The sequence below is a fragment of the Adelges cooleyi genome, unplaced genomic scaffold, assembly GCF_023614345.1.
Source record: "Adelges cooleyi isolate 19-005CV unplaced genomic scaffold, UGA_ACOO_1.1 ACOO_flye_CR_arks_rails_tigmint_CR_PRNA_574, whole genome shotgun sequence".
NCBI classification, from domain to species: Eukaryota; Metazoa; Arthropoda; class Insecta; order Hemiptera; family Adelgidae; genus Adelges; species Adelges cooleyi.
In genome coordinates, this window is record NW_026096268.1 from 7,066,008 (window position 1) to 7,081,033 (window position 15,026).

Here is a 15,026-nt window from a genome sequence, read left to right on the forward strand (position 1 = left end):
CACAAAATGGCAACAAACTTTCACTCCCTTCATATTTTTCACAATGGTTTTAGAACCTATACACATCTTTAGACTTTAGAGAAAAGTTACTAAGTTTTGTTCACAGTCTCTAACCACTTTATTCGTTCGGCCTATCTCCGAGTTGTGTTTTTTTTTGCGATGAACAAGTAGTTGGATTTACATTTGTCCCGCTTGTTTGCAATTTCTGGCACACAGTCCTATAAGTGTGTGGTAAATATCGTGTAACAGTGAGTTTTTAATAAATGTTAAAAAAACACCATCGATGATTTCGAAAAGGTATTTATTATAATCATACAATATTATACATCACACGCGCCATACAAAAAATGATTATCAAAAGATCAGTCTCGCACGTATGACGTAGTTTCCTTATTTCACAGAATTTGATTTAATCAACGATAACACCAAATAATTAGTGTATTTTTAAGAATTACACCTGCAGTATTATTTTTGACAGCGGTAGATAAATAATTATCAAACAGCGCGGGCATTTTTTGTCGATTAGAATATGACTTGGTAACCGCATCGATTGTGATGTTACACTCTTGTTAGAAAAATCAAATTAGAACGACCTGCTGTGTGCAGGTTTTAAACCTAAAAAATATGAAAATGAGAATAACCCCTAGAAGCTGACTCGAGCGTTTTTTTTAACTTAACTTAACTATATTTACAATCGGTATACAAAAAATACAATAAGCAAATTGGATATTAAACATGGTAAAAAAAAAAAAAAAAAAAGAGTCCAACGACCCCACAACTGACTCGGTCTTACCAAAATGTTGAACCTTCTTTCCCCTCCCCCGAGTCAATTTCGTCTATGGCCAGAGGATCAGGGTGGTAAACGCGGATGAACAACAAGAAGACAGTAACTTATGTAACGCGTACCTTCTTGACTGGTTAAGTAGAATAATATAATGAAATGCATGTTGAACTTACAGTGCTCGACGTGATAAAACTTGTGAACAAACTTTTCATGGCGACTGACCCAAAACTATACGGCTGAATGTCACTTGTCGGTGCGTGGAAGATATACCGGACCGATATCGGATACACTAAAACTGGTGTACAAGCATTATTGTTATGTTAAGAATAGACTCGATCGTATTTAACGGCCGTTCAGAAAAGTCACGAGAAAAAAGAATTCCACTAAAAAACGCACAGCACCGATACACGTTTTGTGTTTATGTGTGACCCGAGTGGTCACAGAACACGGATATGATTATGATGATGATGATATGGTGGAGATCGACACTGCTATTGATATTTTCTTCTCTTTTTTTTTTAACTAGATCGACAATCATTAATCATCGAACGATCAATAATTATCTCCTCGGCCTGCGTTGGCGTACGCCCAACGACTTTCGGGTGTTCGTTTTTTTTTTTTGGTTTTTGGAACCGTTTAAGGGCAGTTTTGTTTCTTTTTCAACTAGGTATTCATTATACCTTATACATATACATATTATACTATTGTAATTATTAGAGAGAACGCGTTCCACTTCACATCGACCGGGCCGGCTACACACTGTCTGCGTTGTGGCCCTGTGATCGAACATGGATAATTTAATAAGCCCATTAACTTTATTGTTCCGTACGGTACTCGTTCAATTAATGGGGATACGCTGTTCAAACGAATTCGATGCATTATTTTTTTTTTGACGTCATACCCACACACACAAACACATCACCAGCCACTCGTTGTCCCGGTGTTTGTATAATATTGTATCGTCGACGTTGAACATGATGATATCAGGCCTTGGCTAAATGTGGTTTTCAGTAAGTGTAAACACCCCGCAAAATACCAGCCGGACACTATTTGTGATGTATAAAGGAAAAATCGCTACAGTAGTTGATGAAAAGATGCTGTACAACGGTGTACAGACAAAAGCACATTATCGTAAAATACTTCTCAACTTCGCGTCCGAGCTTTTGTTTCGTTTGTGAGGGTAGATACTAAGTAAGAGGGTCAGAAAAATCGAAAAAGTCTTTTTTTTTGTTAGTAAATTTTCACTTAAAAGAAACGAATGAGCCGGTCTAAGGCCAGGATTAAATTCAAAAGTACACCTACCGTATCTTGAGCCTCAAACGCACTCAAAAGTTTGGCTAGATCAGTGGCGTATCCACAGGGGGGGTTTTGTGGATCAGAATACTACCCATGGACTATTATTATTTTTACAAGTTTATTTGTTTATACATTTAATGATATAACAAAACAATACATATGTCGAATATACACCATAAAATGTACTTTTATAATGTTCACCGTTATTAATCGTTATAATATAACGGCGGCCTTTCTTATTTTTTCTTATCACACGTTTTAGAACTTTGGTCGTTTAAATTTGTTGACCCCTCCCCTCTATAAAAATGTCATGGATACGCACCTGGTAGTATCCTGTATCCAACGTTATTTTTGAGATATGTTAACCCCCCATCAGACTTAAAGGGGATTCAAATGCATACAGCTTATGCGAATTTGTGACTTTTATGGATGTGCGACATATTATATATTACTACACGTCATTTTTTCCGCACCCATATCGTTCGAGAGGAATGTGTATACAAGAACAATATGGTATTATATTAGGGACCACGAGTAGATAATAACGTATTATTATTTTAAGTGAGCTTTCGAGTAGTTTTTAGATATGGACTACTTTCGAGTGGTACGATACGCTTGCAGTATAAGTCGTCCAGAAAAAAAAAAATATAATAAAACCGTTCTTATCCGTGGGCAGTCACCCGTTTGTCGGTATAGGAGTGTCTCCATTGACGTCAAATGTTTAATGTCGGCTTGTTGTGTAGTATTATGTTTGGAAGTGAGCACAGAAGGTTAATCGTATTAGACAACAACACTATCGGCGACGACAGAATAAGGTTTTCTATTGACAGTTTCGGTAATGTTCAAGGTTTCCCCCTTTGGACGAACAACGACGGCGGGCCACGGGGTATGGTGAGATGTCTTATATCATATAGGCCAATAATATTACTCATATTATTCTACGCCGGCATTTATGTAAAATTATATAATAATTATAATTTCTATTGCAAATTATACGACACTTAGAAGTGATTGAAAAAGGTCATTTTGAAATTTACATTACAACGGGCAGTCAAACCAGCTAAAAGTCTTATACTGTGGAGGGGACTATGACAGTTAGGCTGAATTTTGGAAGCGAAAGGAATTTTTTAAGTATCTAAACATTATAAGTCCTCTCCAATCAGGTCTCCTATAGATAAAACAGTAGGTTTATAGGAAGGGGACGACTGACGAACATGCCCCCCTGGAATAATTTGAAATGTAATCTCTCTTAGAAAGTATTTGGACACAGAATTGATGGCTATACTTACAATTTAAGTGTAGATTAACCGATGGTTTTAACATTGCTAAATTATATTTCGTGGCAGCGCCAGACATTTTTCAAAAGTAGGCCAAAACCAAGTAATAATTTTTCTTAATATTTTAATATGCGAATTCTACAATAAAAGGGGGTGGGGCACTTGCCTAAGTCTAGTGCTGCGAACTACATTTAAATTTCAAGAAAAGTTTATGAAAACGGTCATAAATGTTTATAAATTAATTGTTATTGTATGATAAAAATAAAAAATGAGTTAACTAAACCAGCACAAAGACCACAAAGGTATCTATGGCATCAATAAAGGATTCTTTTCGGCATTGTTGACTACTCTCTTAATTTCCTATTCTCCACATGTTCCATATTCTCTTTAAAAAAAAATCGAGGTACATCTCAAAAATTTGAAACTACACGAATTTTACTTAAAATCTTAAAAAGAACCACCGGAAATAAGCCTGTCCCCCGTAACTTTTAATATACAGTTAGTTTTTTCTTAAGTGAATTGTATTTTCTTTAGGTAAACAAGTTTCTAAGTGTATTGGATGTTTCGACCTAATGGCGTTCGATAATTTATCAACAAAAAAAATAATATTCGCCTAAAACCAAACAAAATCCTTAAGTACAAATAGTTTTCTGTCATTATCACTAATATGAACACTTGTGCCATTAACAGAAGAAAAACATTATGGTAACAATAAATGTTAAATGATAGAGATGAGTCAGAAAGTCATCCTTAACAACAAAATATAATAGTAGAAAACAAAACCATGAATTATGATATTATTATGTATACACTTTTTTGTGAACATTTTATAAGTGGCGCCTTGGGATAAAATTAACATCGTTGGTTTAAGTTTTAAAGTGAAGTTTTTGTAACGACAATGCTGGAATTTTAATTTTTATAATCTTGAAATTCGCCAAATATTGTAAACATTCTTCAGCTAATAGTTAAAGATAAACACTAGCATATACACAAATGTATTAATGCATTAAAAGTTTCAAGTTATGAAGAAATGTTTTTTTAAGAAAAATACTGCCCGTCAAATCTGTGTGAGAAACATTTAAACGGTTCAATGACTCATCATTTTCACAGTTCAATCACTTAAGGCTTAAGTAGTACTTTATAAAAAAAAAAAGCGCTTGCTATACCTATAAATAAATCGTCTTGTGCATTGGATATAATTAATTTACAGTTAATTCATGCTCTATAACGAACCGGGTCGCGATAACAGCACTATAGTAATTATTATTCTTTTGAAAGTCATTTATTATTATAGAATATTTATAGAAATACAATAATTATCCCGCGCAGGAGAATATTTTATAATGTGCCTTCGATTTGTTTATTGAACCGATCCGTTTATTGATAGTAAATACACATAAAACAAATCAACTAAGTTAATATTACAATAATTAACAAGAGATTAATATACTAATCAAATACCGCATTCAACAAGACATATAAGTGTGTATTCAAGGCGTTTCAACACATCCTTAACATTTTTATCTCATTCGGTTTTGACTATTTAATAACTTTTCAGCAAATATTTTTTATTTAGGTATATGTATATGCTGCGTACTTAAATCAGGCCATGGACACTGATAAAAATTAACACGGGGAAGATACTTACCATACAAAAACGCGGCGGCCATCTTCTTAAGTCTACGCCACTATAATGTTATATCTATACATTATCACTATTAGTTATGTATAGATATAACATATAATACTAAATAGACTTTACAAAATGGCCGTCACATTTTTTTGACTACATTGAAAGTGACCTTTCTGCTTTTATCTATTCTGTGATTAAATTTGGTACAAGTATAAGGTTAGGTAAGGTAGTTTTTAAGGCTAGAATACAATTTTTTCCATGTCGTTGGAACCGTGGAATTGAATTTGACTATTCTACTATTTTATTACATTGAAATTATCTAAGAATTTCGGGCAACGTGTCAAAAAACCTGGAACACAGCGTTTGGCGAATATATTATATTATTATGTTTGTAAAAAAAATAGGACGAACCTACGTAGGTCTGCGGTCGGATGATAATGATCAGGTACGAATCGGCTAGAGGTCGAAACGCTATAAATTATAATTAACTGTAATGTAACAATAATATAGAGATTAACGTCGAGTTGGCGAAAACAGACCGACTTACGAGAAAGTTACCAAAAAAAGAGCTTGCAAGTATAAATGTGTATGATAGTATCTATGACAGCTGTACACAAGACGTTGTTTACTCAGCAAAATAATTTACACGCGCAGTCTAAAATAATCAGGCCGATGAACTTTTTTTTTAACATGATGAAGGCGATAGTTTTTTATGAACACAACATTTTTTTTCTTATTCTCCTAGGCCTTCAGCTGTACAACGTCAAAACACAGTAACCAACATTCTTATCAAAATTTACTTTTAAAAATAATTCTTGGTACTAAAACATGCTAAATTTGTCTATAATATCCTCATTGGAAACACACAATTATTTCAGGAGTTATCATACGGTAAAGTAAAACAGTTACATGGTTGGAGGCCTGAATCATTTTACAAAAATGGTTTCCCTGTAAAATTATGATAAATACAGTTACTGTGTTTTGACGTTGTACAGCTGTCTTATGTACACCACACGAGCGGGGTCGGTCACACCATGATTTCCATATATTATAATTAATTTCATTATTTTCTAACCTACATCACCTTTGCTATGCATATGGCATTGGCTTCCTGTTGAAACACAACGGTATTTGGCTAGAGTTACTTAATTTTACTTAATTAAAACTAAACATACCTTTTATATTATCTGATGACATGTCATTCATATCACTTTTTTATATCATATGTCTGTTATCAGCTTATTTATCCTTATCACTACTATCAAATACTATATATGATAATACCGGAAAGTCAATGTTAATACACAGATATATTTATAATAAACTAGATTACTAACTAGTGATAATAATGGACGTAATATTATGCAATACGATGAAAAAATAATATCAAAATCTAACAATAAAATACCCAACATAAACTTACCACAGCCACTGTTTTCGTAACCAAAATGGTCAGTTAATTTTGGTTATTATGCTATCAACGACCAATTACTAATTTATCATTTTAAAATGTCAAACATTCTCGTTGTAATTATTCATTTCATTTAAACTTTAAATCTGAAGTACGAATAATAGCACACGCTATGCATTCTACTGGGAATATTAAAATTAAAATACAGTGATCATTTTATCGTGAACCACTCAATATATCTCATAGGGTTTAATAAGAATTTTTTTTTCATGTTTTTGTACAACTACTGTCTCAATTTTTAAAATGTTTTATTGTTTATTGTTTATCCCCATGTAAAAACAAAAATAATTGTGAAAAATTGAGATCACATTGTATAAAAACAAAATTAAAATACAAAATTTAATTTCTTATTAAACCCTTAGAGATATTGAGTGGTTCACGATAAAATGATCACTCCGTAGAATATACATGTTGAAAAAAAGTCAAGTTCACCCCTCCAAAATATTGTAAGCATCGCATCGAACCTAAACCCTGTCCACCGGCCTTCTCTATTGTACATCTTTTATTCGTAGACAAGAAAAGTTCAAAGTGCATTAACTTTAAATAACACAATGTGATTCTTCTATATGCTTGCGCACGGGATACGTTTATTGAACAATATCATTGTCGATCGGTTAAAAGGCTAAACGAGAGGTCTATTACACAACGTTAATTACAGCGGTCGTTAAAAAAGAAAAAAGAAGACATTTGTACGGATTTGCGTCACACGACAGATAACTCTGGAGTGTACTATTATGAGAGACACGATAACACCGTTAATTCCTCATAACTCGTAATGAATTCATTATTCCAAGAAGGTATATTATTATGCCAAAAAGCCAGTAATTCCATATCAGTTTGTAGATAACAATATTGTCGGGCATTAAAATAGTATAATGTATCATAATCTGCGATTAGCTTGTAATTCATTGATGGGCGCTTACAAAGAGAAAGAGAGACAGACAGACAAAAAGACAGAGAGAGAGAATATGTGTGTGTGGAGACTACGTCAAATTTTATTTAAATCTTTTTCGGACGATAGTCAATATCATGATTAATATTTCAGCAAAGGCGTAGGAAAAAAAAACAATAGTACGAAACCGACAAACACCTAAATAGAATAATATGTTACAAGTTAAATATATATATATTTTTTTTTCGAATTTCGTCTTGCCCTTTTGTGTAATCGTTTTGAACCGTTCTAACGAATGACGTGCTTATTATTTCGAGAAAATAATAATAAATAATATCAACGTTTTTCCGTAATCAACAGCTAACGTTTTCAAAACGCGTACCGTTTATTGTCGTTTGTTTTAATAGGTTTTATTATCGTTTGGAATAATGACAAATACGTATTATATAATAGTAACAATGATAATATTATAACACAAAATCGTGTGACGTGAACCGTTTGTCCGAATGATTCATTTCGTGACGGTTTTCGGTTTGTCCTCTTAGAAGAGCACGGTCACTTCAGAGTATATTAAGTGACTCAAAAAAAATGAAACAAAAAAAAAGTATAATTCGGCATAATTCGCTTAGTCAAAAATATATTATGTTTATGATTGTACAGGGTGTTTTTTTTGCCACTCGATATCTCCACCGAGTTTAATTAATAATGTAGTTGTTTTTTTTCCATAGTGTTTTTATATAATGTGATCTGGATTTTCGACAAATTTGTACGTTCCTACCCCCATCTAATATTAGTTTTTTTTATAGCAACTTTTGAAACTCAAATGGTAACCATAGTGCAAACAAAATTGCAATATCTGGTATAGTTTTTTAAAATTTAGTTTAAAACTCAAAACGTTTATTTCTCACTGTTAGGTACAATTTCAAGCAAAAATTCTTCATGGAATATTATTACATCAGTGGAAACATATTTAACGGTTAACTCAAGAAAACACCCTTCCCCATCAAAAAAAAAAAAAGAAGAAAATTGAAAAGTCCTCTTAACAATTGTCAAACGACTTTACTGACTTAACTATATGCACCGGCGTGTTTATTTTGTATAATTTGTTTTTCTACTCGATCGACGTCAAAGGTTAGATGACGAAAATACCATAACTGTAATGCGACTCTGATGACATTAGTTTTGGACAACAAGTGATTGTCGAACCGGCGAAATTTACGTCATGGGAAAATATATGCACGACGAACTTTGCACAGATAATTACATAACCAATATTAATAATAATATAATATAAATAATAACACTTAAGGACACCACGGCACATACAATTATAATTTTATAATACGGTTTCTTATCGCGGTAATTTACTACAAGCGCGATAGCGTCTTACAATAATAATAAGAAATGTGTGGCGAACCGGTGGAGGAACCAGCTTAATAATAATAATACACTGTTATAACGGATTTACCGCATCCAATGCAATTGATAGTAGCATCGCACCGTGCACATAGTGTTATTATAATCCGCATCGAACCGAAATCAATTGTAACCCGTTGTGACGATGATCGATGATCGACGATCGATGATCGAAAATCACACGATAAATGCCGAGGCAAACCGGTGGTGTACAAACTAGTAGGCTACGGCCATGACCGGCCTCTATGAATTTTAAGTTAACGGCCCAGCCATCGTTGAAGTTATGAGTTACACATATTATTTCCTTGTCAACTAAGAAAATTGAAAAAAAAAACTTCAATTTAATCTTATCGGATCGTTAACACTTTTTTGAATACAATAAAATATCATAATTCATAGCAAACCCAAAGCGATGCACAAAATCAAAATGTATTTATCCAGTTAAAATATAAATTTTTCCAAATCCTTAACAAATTAAAAAATTATTCACCTACCCCGTACATGTATATTATTTGGCCCCAAAAGTTTATTTTGCTACCTATACTTTCGAGAAAAAACCATGTTAAAGCTTGGAACTTTTAAATTTACAAAAGATTTGATATGAGTTTTACGCCATGTTGTTGAGACTGATCCAATGTAATTCACAATACACTATAAAGGTACTGTATAGAAATGAAAAAAAGTAAATTTCAAGTAGTTTTGATATTCTTGGTAGTTTTAAGGATTGAAAAATGCACATATATTTTCACTTTAGATTTGAGTAAAACTTGCACAACAATACTGATGTTGTAAATGAAAATACAAATAAGCCTCGACAACTATATTTCTCATTTAGATACAAAGTATAGGCCGATGTTTGCAGTCCCATTAAAAATGAAATCGACTTTATTGGATTTGTTTTGTTGATGAATTCGATTCTGACATCAAAATTTCTCTGCAGCGCAGTTGTATTTCAAATCTCCTTCAAATTATAAAAAAAAAATCCGTTTTGTAGTAGTATTTACCATCGTGCAAGAGAAAACAAGCCAGACGAGTAGGCAACAGTCGGCGGCATACTCTATAATATCCGAATGTAAGTAATTAACAAGATATCGTTGCACAATTTGGCACGAACCACGAAGATATTGTATCAAACAGATAACGTTTTTCTTATTGAAATCTAACGGGTTTATTGTGTTTATAAATTTGTCAATTATTTTTGTTTTGCAGGCAAACCGATAAATCAATACAAAACAAATTATCGCACTCGGTTAAGAAATGTTTGCACATTAAACGCGCAACAAGCATTACACTCTTCGATATTCCTGCGTCATTGTTTCATTGTAAACACTTCTACATAACCCGTTCGGTAATTGAATAATAATATATTAATGAGTATTTATATTTGCCGTTCATACTATGCAGGTGTAGTGGGTGAAAATTGCACAAGACCGAATAATAAACGCGTAGTACAATGGTTATTTTTTTTTTTTGCGTTTTAAATAATTAAATTTAGTTTTTACAACTTTCTGACTGTTAGAAAAAAAAAGATCAAAGATTAACTATTATTGTTATTATAATAATTATTAATCTATTACGGTATACTTATACATAATATTGTATTGTACGTTTAAAGTTTAATCGACGGACTATGAATGAATAGTGTCCGAATGTAAACAGAATAATATCACATACATTAAGGAAATAGTAGTGTATTTTAATTACGGCAATAAACCAAACCGTTTATGCGATGGTATTATTATTGTTATTGTTATTATTATTTTAGTGTACTTATAATAACGGCTGTAGTAAAATTTACATTTTTGGCCGGTCGCATTGTATTTTTTTTTTTTTTTTAATGACCAATTAAATAAATCCAATGCGACTTTAATCAGATAATAATATCGATAATTTATTTTAATTAGCCAGATGTTGAAACATTTAGTTTCATTCAGTTTGATATTTAATTACAGTAATTAACACATTTATACGAAATTAATATGGTTCTTTTTTATACAATTAAAAGTGATTATAGAAAATTATCACAATTTTTACAAGCGAAATCTCCGTAATCTTTAAAAGAAATCTTCTGATGTATACATTTCGCTTATTTCATATCATATGCATACTATATAAGATTACGACTCATGTTATCTGACACACGGTTACACTATTATAGATTGTCCAAGTTTAAACGGGCGACGACTGTCTTGTTAAATTTACTAACTTGACCCTTGTTTTGGAGCGGTCGATCGACTTCAGCCAGCTGAAGTTATTTTCGACGTGTTAAATAAGACTAATTACATGTATGAGTGCCGGAAAGTGGATTGTTCTATTTTAAACGTCTTAAACTATACAGCTAGAAAATAATAATATGTTGATTAGCCTGCAATTGCTAAGTCAATCGAACTGAAACGTCGAGGGGACAAAGGTTAAACATAAACGCGACATCCAATACAAAGAGAACAATCTAAAACAATCACAAGTGAACGTATTCAAAAATAATTAATACTGTTGACCCAGTTTCGTGTGGATACACCGTTGGGTTCACCATCATATGTTAATATCAAAGTTTAAATTGTCTTAGCTGCTTAGACCTACTTAGCAAATCACATCCGTTAAGCATCACAATTACCAGCGAGCACATTATTTTATAGTAGAATTTATTAATGTAACCAATAGTTTCGCCTTTCGGAATTTTACAGGTCACTTAAAATGTATTTATACAAATTCAATAAAGATACAATACGTAGTTGATAATTATGTTTAGAGTGTTTATGACAAGATAAAAAAATGGTTTTTATTTTACAGGAGGTTATTGTAAATGTAATTGTAATGTATGGAACATTAATTATGAAATCTGTTAATATATTGGAGAAGTCAAAATGAGCCAAGAAGGGCGATAATGGAGCAGAATCCGTGTGGAAAAAGATCTTTGAGAAGGCCTAGAACGAGATAGCAAGTTACTTGGTGGAGGTCCAAATTGGAAAGAGAAGACATCATATAGAAAAGGATAGAGGATTGGATGTTAGATGGGATGTCTCAAAGACCTATATAAACCAGAAAAAGGAGAAGAATAAATATTTTTCCTTTATTTTGTATTGCTAATTCTTCTATCTACTAATATCCTAATATATTTTAATATTCTATATTGTAACATACTGTTTATGTATGTATGGACTACTTCATCTTCAATGTTAAATTTAATGTTATGTCCGTTATCAAATACATGTTTTTTTTTTTTTTGCAAAATTGGATTTTAGATTGTTTTATTAAAGTCTAATAGCTGTAGTGTACTTTTTGTATGGTATTTTAACGTTACGGTTGGTCCTGCCTACACCTATGTATCACATTTTATTACATTTACATTTCAGTATGTATATTCCTGGGTAGTTGTGTTTATTTTTATTATTAAGTCTAGATGAAAATATGTATGAAGATATATTGTTACAAATATTGTTAAAATGCAAATTTTTGGAAAAGTTCTATGAGGCTATAACTGTTTCGAGCTTTGCATTTATATTACAACTTTTAATTTGTAACTTTTTTACACGTTTTCAGTATGACCATACAAATTCATTAGTACATTTTTTCATTCGCGGTTCTACGATTCCTGAAAATATCATATACCTATCATTATGTATGAAATTCCGAATTAGTCACCCCGTCGACTCATAGTTTGAACACTTACAGACTTGAGAAAGTGACGGGGAATAACGTCAGTAGTGCTATAAGTGATGTGAATCACGTGTGCGGTATAACTCAAGAGGCTCGGACCTAAATGTATTATTGGGATGTCGATGAACTAAGCGCGGCCATAACCACCAACACAACAGTCATAACGCTTTAACCGAATTTTCCCCAAATAAATGTAGGTGAACGATACCGATTTTCGGTACAGTGACGTCGACAACACGATTTGCTTTGTCGTTAAGCACAATGTTGCCTTTGGCCGTACAAAGATTGTGTAAAAAGTAGAAAATCCAGCCCATCTGCTGCCGGTAGTTGGTCGGTTAAGACTGACGCACGAAACCCATGAGGTTTACTCTAATTGTCTATTCAAGCAACGGCACGTACCACCGCTGTGTATATACATATGTAATATTAAATACAATTATTCCTACTGTTTTATTTATTTATTTTTTATACGTGTGTGATTGCTGCTTAAGCTCGCAAGTCACGCTTGAGATGCGAGTACCGTTTACAATTTTTGCCAGTCTTGTTATATAAATAACTTGTCACATTTGACGTTTCGTTGTTGACCAATTTCAACATTGAGAATACAAAACAGCAGAGCAGTCACACGCGAGTCCGTATTGTCAGCTTCTGATATTTGAAAACACATACATTCCTTTTGAGGCTACCAACTGCACTCTGCAGTAGCAGTGCTTCCCCCAGTGGAAGGAATACGTGCATCAGGACACCATACAAATATTATTATATCAACCGTTTAAAGATTTTGAACAATAATAAACGGAATTGAAAGATTAACGATGTGGAGGGGAAAACGAGAATTTAACCGAACCTGGTTGGATGTATGTTGAAAGATAACGTAAGTGAGTTCAGGCTGGACCATAGAGTAAAAATATATAGAACTGTAACATCATATTATATAATGTCCTGTGCTCAGCAACGAAGTCATCAAGAAGACGAGCGACAGTGTGACCACTTTGAATAAAAGTAAATCATATTTATTATAAGTTGTTAAGCAATGCACAGTATAATCTTTATCAACTATATACATATCAAAAAATAAATTCGGATTTGAGATGATTATGTGATAATATTGTTATAACCGATAAGTCATATGTTTTGTATCACATGGTTACAGTAGTGAAACAAATTAATAATATGTACAAAATTTAATTTCGTCATTCTGGTCAAACTGCTGCAGCTCACTTTTTTGCTTTCTTCATAATATTTAATTTATTGTGAACCCCTGGCCTAGACAGAGAACTCAAGCTAACCAGAGATTACAGAGGTAAGATGAGCTTGTGGAAAAGGTGAATAAATGGTAATAAGGATGCGTATAAAAAAATACATACATAAACATACAATAATTGTTCCAATGCAGTTGTGCTATTGACTATTAGTACAGCAGGCATACACCAACAACAAGGGAAACGTTTTAAACATCACAAAACGAATTTTTTACACGTGTTTTCTTCGAGTTAATTAAATTTTGTTAAACCGCCTTGATAATATTGTTATTGTCCGCTTTTTTAAATTGTTTTATAAAGTTAATGTTGAATTTGGATAATATTTACTTTTGAATCTAAAAACACAATCGGGAAATCAAACAAATAAATTACATTTAGCCATCGTAAACAGGTTACTTGATTTATAGTAAAACAAACTAGTGAAAAACGTGTTTTAGCGTTATAAATTAATTGTTATTATATTATTATTATTATTATTATTATTATAACTATTATTATTATTATTATATTATACTGAATTCCGTTAAAAGTTGCTAACTGAACGTGCGTCAACGATCAACTTGACTTGATAATAACTATTAAGGCCGTCCTTATAGGATATGTCGTTTTTGTCTACTCCATTCATATGTATTCATACATATAGTATTGCGTTAAAGTTTAAATAATTATTATTTATTACAAAAAAAAATGTATATACATATAATATTACTTAATATAATTTATTATATTATTTCTGTTATTTATCGTGACTACCATGACTATTTCACAAGAAAACACAATAATATTAAATTGTCATACTTCACGCGACGGCTGTTAAGTTATCTGCTACATTCGAATAGTTGTACACACTTGTTATTAATTATATTACTATGTAAACAAATGCTATTCACTATTATCACAAAAACCCTGATTTTGACAAATGAAAGATGGTACCTTTTCCCATGGACGATCACATTATTATTACTTGGCACGGCTTTGAACTAACTGAATACTTGTCAAATGCTATTTAGAAGGTAAACGACAAAAAAAATAAATAAAAAAAGCATGAACGCAAAATACAATCAAGGACTTTCACACAAATATGGCGGTGTTGATAACTAGAAAAAAAAAAATTTTCCAACTGGTTTTGGAATTTTAGCGCCGTAATTGTCAACGCTGACGTCAATATAATATGTAAGTAACGTTCACGAACTGCAGCGCATAAAAATAGCATTAAAATTTCGTAACAAATTATTTATACACTAATTAACGAACCTATTAATGGAAACGTATATTGGAATTGCAAAATCATTCAGCCGGAGTATATTTGCATCATATAACTATTATGAAAAAAAAACG

At 32.2% G+C, this 15,026-nt stretch overlaps 1 protein-coding gene and 1 long non-coding RNA gene across 2 annotated transcripts in view; one reads left to right on the forward strand and one right to left on the reverse strand.

Annotated features, from left to right (window-relative positions):
- Positions 1-15,026, reverse strand: part of LOC126843402 (inositol-trisphosphate 3-kinase homolog) — a 74,505-nt gene that overhangs the window by 18,858 nt on the left and 40,621 nt on the right. The window lies entirely within an intron of this gene.
- Positions 2,752-11,885, forward strand: LOC126843420 (uncharacterized). The gene is made up of 3 exons (XR_007686422.1): positions 2,752-2,971; positions 9,979-10,117; positions 11,560-11,885. It is a non-coding gene; the product is annotated as an uncharacterized LOC126843420 (long non-coding RNA).